This window comes from Primulina tabacum, chromosome 4 (assembly GCF_025594145.1).
Source record: "Primulina tabacum isolate GXHZ01 chromosome 4, ASM2559414v2, whole genome shotgun sequence".
In the NCBI taxonomy this organism is placed as follows: Eukaryota; Viridiplantae; Streptophyta; class Magnoliopsida; order Lamiales; family Gesneriaceae; genus Primulina; species Primulina tabacum.
The window spans coordinates 17,160,202-17,170,060 of NC_134553.1; the positions used below are offsets into that span (position 1 = coordinate 17,160,202).

The 9,859-nt window shown below is 41.4% G+C and overlaps 1 non-coding gene across 1 annotated transcript; it reads left to right on the plus strand.

The window, feature by feature from the left end:
- The first annotated feature begins 9,544 nt into the window (after positions 1–9,544).
- Positions 9,545–9,650, plus strand: LOC142544013 (small nucleolar RNA R71). Its single transcript, XR_012819981.1, has one exon. It is a non-coding gene; the product is annotated as a small nucleolar RNA R71 (small nucleolar RNA).
- Positions 9,651–9,859: the final 209 nt, after the last annotated feature.

Genomic DNA, 9,859 nt, shown 5'->3' on the forward strand with positions numbered 1-9,859 from the left:
TCGAGGTAATCCGGGTAGAAAGATCCCGGGAACTTGCATGAGAGCCCGGGCTCTTGACTGCCCGGGAAGAGAATGTCCAAGGCATCTCCATGCCCGACTGCTAAGGAAAGTGCTATGCATATTGACTATGGTTCGGGATATTCAATTAATGCTCCGAGTTGTTCATGACCCGGATCCTTATAGGGGTATCACTACCCATCCCTAAATAGTCGGGCTAGAGTCCTACTCGCTGTTCCGATCAGTCATACTTGTGCTTCCATAAGTAATTTAGAATTTGTAAAAGCATCGTGAATTTCAAATATCTCATAGATGGGATGAGACGCCGGGGCCTAATATCTCCCGGGCTCTGAATAAGATTCCGGGACCTCATGTCTCCCGGTCTCTGAATAAGATGCCGGGGCCTCATGTCTCCCGATCTTTGAATATTCTTGTCGTTTAGTATTCTCGGGTAATAGGAATGATGTCATGATGACATATGCCCTAACATTTATATCGCCGAAAAACTTTCCGTATTCCGAGATAATAATTAGCCTGACGCCTCGATAACCGTGCCTGTCCTTTTATATTCCTGCACAACTTTCAAGATCAATGATCGAGCAAAACTTGCACTGTGGCATCCCTAATAAAAATATGATTTTGTATGCTCAAAAATTAATCGCAAGTGCACGATGTCAAGTAATAGTATAATGTACGCGAGTACGAGTATCGTTCCACTGGAGACTGTATTTTTAATTATTATTCTCAGTTATCAAATCTTTAGCAACGCAATTTGAATGGTTGTTTATGACTACTAAAATTAGATAAAACTCAACGATAAAACTCAAGAATTAAATAATGGGATATAGAATCTAGACCAATTTATTAAATTTCAATGAGGAATGAATTTGTTGGGAATTTCAGTTCACCTACCCCTCGTTAATTAATTAATTCGTTCGATAATGATTTATGCTTCTGACAGGGTTTCCTATTCAATTGAACACGCCTTCTCAAGTTATGTCAAACTAATTCTACTCAGTGAAGTAATTAAATGTTTTTAATTATTTATCAGGAGTGAATCGCATATCGATTTATGAAATCCCCTAGTTTTCGACCCTTAGGACTATAATTATCGACATGTATCCAATTTAATATTTCTATGTAAATTGTAGATCCACGGACTATACTACTCGATCCTATCACAAGCTATTCTCTCGAATTCACTCACGATATGAGACTATTATTAAAGTTAGCTATGTTTTAATAATCGTAATCAAAACAGTATTATACTCAAGAACAAATCAACAATTGAAATACGAATTAACTAAATCGGTTTCGGGGTAGGATCCCCTTAAATCCCAACAAATATTTTAGTTTAGCTACTCGAATTCATAGTGAAAATAAACAACACAATGTTTAAACGATAAATACTAAATAAGAAATACTAGACAAGACGAGATCTGTGAAGAACTGTGTCCGGAAATCTTCGAATCTTCAACTCCAAGCAATTTCTCTAAGCTTTTCTCCTTCTCTCACTCCTTGGCTGCTGATGATAATAATTTTCGTTCCTAGGGTTCTTTTCTTTAGCCTTCCACCTTCCAAGTTGAATAAAATCCAAATAGGAAACTTTCCCTTTTTTGACTCGCGCTGGGTCGGTCAAGTTTCCCCGCCCCAGCGCGTGATCTTCTGTACTGATGGCTTTTTCCGCAGCCTCTTGCGCTGGGGCGGTAAAGTTTGACCGCCCTAGCACGAGGTGTTCTGCTTGGCACTCGTTTTGTTTGCTGCACTCGCGCTGGGGCGGTCAAACTAGCGACATCTTTTGTCCCCAGCCTTGTCTTTCAGTTGATTTTTTTCCATTTTTCTGCACATTAACATAACTTCAGCGAGCGGTGATCAAATGCAATAAAATAAGAAAAAATAGACAGAATGCAGACTCCATATAAGTATAAACGATGCAAACTAAGACTCACACAATGCATTAAAACACGTAAATATTACCTCTATCAACCCCCCATACTAACCTTTTGCTCGCCCTCGAGCAAAATAGGTTGCAGGATAGAACAACATCGAGAAGTTGTATGTCGGTGCATCCATGGTTCTGGTTTGCTTCAGCGAATATGAACACATCTTTTATCCACCAGTCTATTAACACAAGACACTAGTTCCAAATTTTACTATGGAGCTTCAACATTACAATCTTTCATGGATTTTTTTTTAAACAAAACGTGTGTGTGTGCAATGTTGGCTCAAGCTTCATGCATTTCCACCGTAAAATTTTCAACGTCGTCAGAGACTTCAATCAACACGTCAGTGTAATATCCCTTTCTCACGTCCCTCTTCACTAGTTACAGATTCGCAGCACAGATAGTTCGGACTCGATATGCAAGAATCAGTGCAGGGTAGGGGTGTGTCGACTAGGCTGGAATGGATAATGAGGGAGGTACAGTGGTGTAATATGTTCTCACATCCAGACTTTGCGTCTAATTTCCTTCAACTCCATAAATCTCTATTCTTTTAGCTTATACGAATAGAATTTCATTCCTTTATTTGGCTCCCACTCATCTTACATCTCCATCGTTTCTCTTTTTTTTTGTGCAGCATATTTTTGTTGAATTCTTCTGTCCTCCCTCAGATAGGAACAAGAAATATGGGCATATGGATCAGGTTCAATTCATTGATCTAGCAAAAATGTGCCTAACTCATTCTCATCCCGTTGGGCAATGTTCGTGTCAAGGGATGAGGTTCAAGTTCAAGTCACCTAGTGCATTTCAAATTCCCCACAGACAATGTCCAAGTTCACTATGTCAAGCATTTTTCTTTAGCCAACATTCGTGCAGAAGATTTCATTATCCAATTCAGATTTTCATGTCTCAACTCCTCGTGTGTTATAAACTAGCGCCGTGACGAAAATGGACCTGCGTATGTGTGACTCATGCAACATCATCATTGACTACCGCTCACCAATCTAACACCACTACAAACCACTTCTCAAGTGACAACCCCAATAACACGAGACAAATGCAATATCAAAAACGAAACTAAACAGATGACCTAAACAAAAAAAATAACCACATTAAACACCCACCCCCCAAATATAAACGTGCAATGTCCCCAATGCACAACAATACTAAAACAAGTAGACAAACAAACAGAGTAAAAAAATGGTGAATGCTAAACAAATTCAAACAGAATGAAATATGTAAACAAATGCAAAGAGAAGGGAACGAGAAGACTCCCCTGATCACTGATCATCCTCCTCGTCCTCGGGTGGCACAAATCCAAGCTCCTGATCGTCGGCCTGAGGATAAGCATACTGGAATGGGAATGGAGGCGGGAATGCCTGTTGTGGTGGGTAAGTTGTGGTGTCAAGGCCCATGTGCGTTGCCATCCTGCGCACCAGAGAATCCATCGATGCCATGTGTGAGCTGTTGACAGTGTTATACGGATCTTGATGGACCGCAAAGGCACACAACTCGTCAACTTTATCAATAATGGACCGTCGACGGGGCTGTGGGGGTAGTGGTGGGTGGTTGGCGGCTGCCTCCTCCTCGGGTATCTCTGGGAAGTCGATAGAAAGCTTTCCTCTCTTCGTCTTGACCCACGAGTCGTCAATGGGCTTCATTGGTTGTAACCATTCGTCCTCCAAATTGACAAATACCCCGGCTCGCACACATAGCTCGGTAATAATAGTATGAAAGAATAAGGCGATGCTCGAGCTGTGTATGGACTGCTGTATCCGAGAAAAGATCACTCGAATCACATTAATGGGATTGCCCTCCATCAGTGCGTACACCAGGATGGCGCGGTCTTTCTGAACGTCACTTGTATGTGACACTAGCATCAATCATTTTGATAGGAATTCATACCACATCGCGGGCCTAAACAACACATATTTTTCCAGAAAACAACTCGGAGTCTTCCACCTAGCCCCCGGGTAACATATGGTTTGTATAACGAATTCGAAATTCGGATTGGCGATTAACGCCTCCAAATTAGACTCATCAACTATAGGGGTAGCCAATAATGCATTTAGTGTGGTTGAGTCGAAAGAGACTAACATACCCCGTACCATAGCCACTCCATCAGTCCTCTCGGCAGCATTGGCGTAAAATTCACGCACAAGCGGAACTACCGTGGCCTTAGTTGGAGCACAAAGAGATTCCCATCCTTGGTTCCCAATAGCACGCACCAAACCTAAGGATCTAGAGGATAAATCAAACCTCTCCGGAATGGGGCGCCTATTAACTTTGGCATGTTCATATCTATTTCGGGCTTCCTCATTGACAAATTTACCTCGGGTACCAGACGATGAGGAAGAAGAGGCGTGTGTTACCTTTGATTTCTTCGGAGCCATGTATGAATGTGGGTGTGGAGAGATGCCAAGGTCAATCTTCGTAGCTTTTCAGAATTTGAAGGAAGAACGGAGTCACCGGCGGCTTGAGTGCTGTGGGAGTTAATGAACTCGAGTGCCTGCAAATCAAGAGGGGAAGATTGAAGGTGAGGGGCATTTTTATCAGAGATTTTTGGTGTGGGGGGAAATGGTGGGTTCGCAGAATGAAAAAGAAAAGGGAAGGAGAGGGTTTTATAACGCGGCGCGCTGGGGCGGCAAAGTTTGACCGCCCTAGCGCGCTGCGTTCTGGTGAAAATCAAAGGGTTTGCGCTGGGGCGGTCAAGTTTTTCCGCCTTAGCGCGACGCCCATTGTCCCCAGCGTGCCAGGGAGTCGCACTGGGGCGGTAGAGTAATACCGCCCTAGCGCAAGCTCCTCGGGTTTTCTGAAATTTTTTAGGTAAAATAAATAAAGAAAATAACAAAATCGAATTAAGTGCAAGCTAAGGGGAAGAGAAGTAGTTCTCAATTTATAGTCGAGAGCTTGACTGTCAGTCAATTTTTGTTTGGATTGTCTTGGAACCGGGTGATTCCAAGTTGTGGCTCAATTGTGCCACCCATGTAGTGCCTTCAGTCGCTGGGCATTGACCGTAAATGTCCCATCATTTCCATCTTGCAGTTCCATAGCTCTCGATTGGTAAACTTTAGAAATAACGAATGGACCGGACCATCGCGACTTCAATTTTCCGGGAAATAGTCGCAACAGGGAGTTGTAGAGTAGGACATTTTCACCTTCCTTGAATTCCCTTTCAATGATTCGCCTGTCATGAGCCATCTTTGTCTTCTCCTTGTAAGATAATGCGAGATCATATGCCAAATTTTGGAATTCTTCCAACTGATACAATTGAAGTAGACGTCGTTCACCTACATCAGTAAAGTTAAAGTTTAGTGCTTTTGTTGCTCAATATGGCCGATGCTCTAACTCTACAAGTAGATGACATGCTTTACCAAACAATAACCTATATGGTGTAGTGCCTATAGGTGTTTTGAAAGCAGTCCTATATGCCCAAAGAGCATCATCTAACCTCACTGACCAGTCTTTCCGACTGAAGCCTACCACTTTTTCCAAAATCCGCTTGATCTCTCGGTTCGACACTTCCACTTGACCACTCGTCTGGGGGTGATAGGGGGTAGAAATCTTATGTGTGACACCGTATTTGCTCAAAAGTTTTGCAAATAGTTTGCTGCAAAAATGGGTTCCACCATCACTAATGATTGCTCGTGGTGTCCCAAACCTGTTAAAAATATTTTTCTTTAGAAATTTCATGACCACTTGAGCATCATTAGTGGCATATGCTTCTGCTTCTACCCACTTAGACACATAGTCAACCGCCACCAAAATATACTTTTTCGTGAACGAACTGGGAAACGGTCCCATGAAGTCTATCCCTCACACATCAAAAACCTCACACTCAATGATATTATTTATGGCATTTCATGACGGTTAGAGATGTTACCTGTCCGTTGGCATTTATCATAGGCTAGCACATAAGAACGAGCATCTTTAAACAGGGTTGGCTAATAAAAGTCACATTCAAGTAACTTAGATGGCGTCCTTGTTAGTCCAAAATGACAACCTACCTCACGGTCATGGCAATGGTTGAGAATTTGACCAAACTCTTCCTCTGCAACACACCTTCTGATCATAGAATCTGCACATGTTTTGAACAAGAAAGGTTCCTCCCAAAAATATTATTTCACGTCCGAAAAGAGTTTCTTTCCTTGGTGAAATGTTAAATTTGGGGGGGGGGGGGGGGGTGAACCTGTAACAATAAAATTCGCAAAGTTTGCAAACCAGGGACAATTTTTCAACGCTAGCAGCTGTTCATCCGGCAACCCATCATCTATCTCATCATTTTCATAAATTTTACTAACATGCTCTAGCCTAGAAAGATGATCAGCTACAACATTTTCTATACCTTTTTTATCTTTTATTTCGATGTCAAACTCTTGGAGAAGTAATATCCACCTAAGAAATCGCGGTTTGGCTTCTTTCTTAGCAAGCAGATATTTAAGGGACAGAGTGGTCAGAAAATACAATTACTTTCGACAAAACAAGGTATGAATGGAACTTGTCAAGTGCAAATACTATTGCAAGTAATTCTTTTTCAGTGGTGGCATAATTTAATTGTGCTTCATCTAGAGTCTTACTTGCATAGTATATAGTGTGAAATACCTTATTCCGCCTTTGGCCAAGTACAACACCAACCGCAGTATCACTGGCATCGCACATGACCTCGAAGGGTAGATCCCAATCTGGTGCCACCAAGACAGGAGCTGTCACCAAGTGCTCCTTTAAATCCTCGCATGCCTGTAGACAGTAAGAGTTAAAATCAAACGGCACATCTTTCATAAGTAAAGAAGATAGAGGTTTGGAAATTTTTGAAAAATCTTTAATATAACGCCGATAAAAACTGGCGTGACCTAGAAAACTTCTAACTCCCTTTATGGATGTTGGAGGTGGTATGTTCTTGATAACTTCGACTTTTGCCTTATCCACCTCTATTCCATGCTCTGATATTTTGTGCCCCAATACTATGCCTTCTTGTACCATAAAATGACACTTTTCCCAATTCAGTACTAAATTTGTCTCCTCGCATCTCATCAACACCATCTTCAAATTCTGCAAACAGTCATCAAAAGAAGAGCCAAATATCGAGAAGTCATCCATAAATATCTCAAAGAAAGTTTCTATCATGTCATGAAATATAGCGGTCATGCATCACTGAAAAGTGGCAGGGGCATTACACAAACCAAAGAGCATCCGTCTAAAAGAAAAAGTGCCATAAGGACAAGTGAAAGTGGTTTTCTCTTGGTCCTCGGGCGCAATCATGATTTGGTTATAACCTGAATACTCATCCAAAAAACAATAAAACTCATGACACGCTAACCTCTCAAGAATTTGATCAATGAAGGGTAGTGGAAAGTGATCTTTACGGGTATCATCATTTAATTTCCTATAATCAATGCACACACGCCATCCCGTAACTGTCCTAGTGGGTATTAATTCATTTTGTTCATTTGTTATAACAGTAATCCCACTTTTTGTCAGCACACATTGAATAGGACTTAGCCCATGCACTATCAGATATAGGATATATAATACCTGCATCAAGGAGTTTGATAGTTTCTGCTTTTAATACCTCTTGAATATTTGGATTCAATCTTCTCTGAGGTTGCACAAGAGGTGAGTACTTGTCTTCCATCAATATCTTGTGCATGCAGACTGATGGATTGATCCCTTTGATATCCGCCACCTTCCATGCAAATGGACTCTTGTGCGCTTTCAAGACTTTCAGCAGTTTCTCCTCCATCACATCTGTCAAATAAGAAGAAATAATCACAAGAAGTTTATTATTCTCACCTAGATAGACGTATTTCATTTGTGGAGGTAATGACTTGAGCTCCAGAGTTGGTGGCTCCTCCAGGCTTGACTTCTGAGGGATCAAGTCTCTTCGATCCCCCAAGTCCTCTAATCTCATCTTCATTGTCCTCTTCCATGGATGGTTGGCATTGAGGTATGCCACTATTTTGGCTTTCTCTGCATCCAATTCGTCTTCTCTCAATTCAATAGTGAGACTGGCTTCCAAAGGGTCCCTAATAGTATCCTGCACATAGTTAGACACAAGAGAATCAAAAGCATCAATTCTAAAACAACTATCAGAATACAGTGTGTGCTTAAGTGCACTAAAAGCATCAAAACTAATCTCATCTTATTCCACTCTCAATCTCAACTTCCCTTCTTGCACATCAATTAGGGCCTTGACAGTTGCAAGGAACGGTCTTTCCAAAATCAAAGGCATCTCCATATCCTCCTCCATGTCGAGCACCACGAAATCTGCAGGAAAAATAAATTTGTCCACGTTCACTAGCACATCCTCAATAACTCCCCGTGGATACTTGACAGATCTGTCTGCTAGCTGTAAAGACATCCTTTTTGGCTTAGGTTCTCCCAACCCAAGTTTCCTAAATACAGACAAAGGCATGAGGTTAATGCTTGCACCAAGATCACATAAAGCTTTATGAAAAACAACATCACAAATCATGCAAGGAAAAGAAAAACTCCCCGGATCCTTAAGTTTTGGTGGGATCTTGTTTTGCATCAAAGCAGAGAAATTTTCAGTTAGATTTACCGTAATGTGATCCTCCAATTTTCTCTTGTTTGCTAAGATATCCTTCAAAAATTTAGCATAACTAGGCATTTGCATCAAAGCATCGGCAAAAGGAATATTGATATGCAATTTTTTAAATACCTCAAGAAACTTACCGAATTGCGCATCAAGTTTTGCTTTTTTAATGCTGCAGGGAAAGGAGGAGGTATAACAATTTTTGATTGTGTAGTGGGTGCTGGTGTAGTGTTTGTAGAATTACCATTTGATGTCTCAGTCTGTTCATCCGGTACTTGACTTCTTTCCTTTTCCTTTGACTCTAATATTTTCCCACTTTTCAACTCGATGGCCTTCACTTGCTCTTTAGGATTGGTCTCTGTGTTACTTGGCAAGGTGCCCGGCTCTCTACTTGCTATCATCTTTGCTAACTGTCCAATTTGATTCTCTAGCCCCTTTATCGATGCATCTTGATTTTGGAGTCTAGTTTCGGTAGATGAGATGAACTTAGACTTCATTTGATCCAAATTGGACTTTTATTCTCTAGGAGGGTCAGATCTGTACATTGGTTGTTTCCCATTTGATTGTCCTCCCTGTGGTCACTGTTTTGGCCATCCCATGAGAAGTTTGGATGTTGCCTCCATCTAGGATTGTATGTGTTCGAATACGGATCATTCTTTGGACGGTTTTGGACTCCCACTTGATTAACTGGTGCCCCTTCTTTCACATAGAAGGGATTGCCATCTTGACAATCCTTGACAATGTGTTCACCTCCACACTTATCAGAGAATATCTCTTGCAGACGCATAGTCGTGCCACCCATATTCAAGCCGTCCAATTTCCTGTTCAAGACATCAAGTTGTGCAGTAATAGCAGAAAGGTCAGTTACCTGGTGAACTCCTGCACTTCTCCGCTGGTTGTTCCTTTCAGATTGAGGATGGTAGCTGCTAGCAGCAACTCATATCCTTCCTCAGCAGTTTTTCTCAGTAGGTTTCCACAAGCAACAACATCTATCATAGTACGATTAGGAGTGAGTAAGCCATAGTAAAAGGTTTGCACGACTAACCAAAGTGGCAATTCGTGATGAGGACATCTTTGTAATAGATTTTTGAAACGCTCCCATGCCTCATACAAAGACTCCTGCTTGAATTGAGCAAACATGGTTATGTCTGCCCGCAGCTTCATGGTCTTAGATGGAGGAAAGTATTTAATGAGAAACGCTTTCGCCATGTCCTCCCATGTGGTGATCGAACCTATAGGAAAACAATTTAACCATGCTTTAGATTTGTCACGTAAGGAGAAAGGAAATAAACGCAACCTAACAGCGTCATCAGAAACTCCATTAAATTTAAAAGTATCAAAAATTTCAAAGAAATCTGCGATGTGCGTA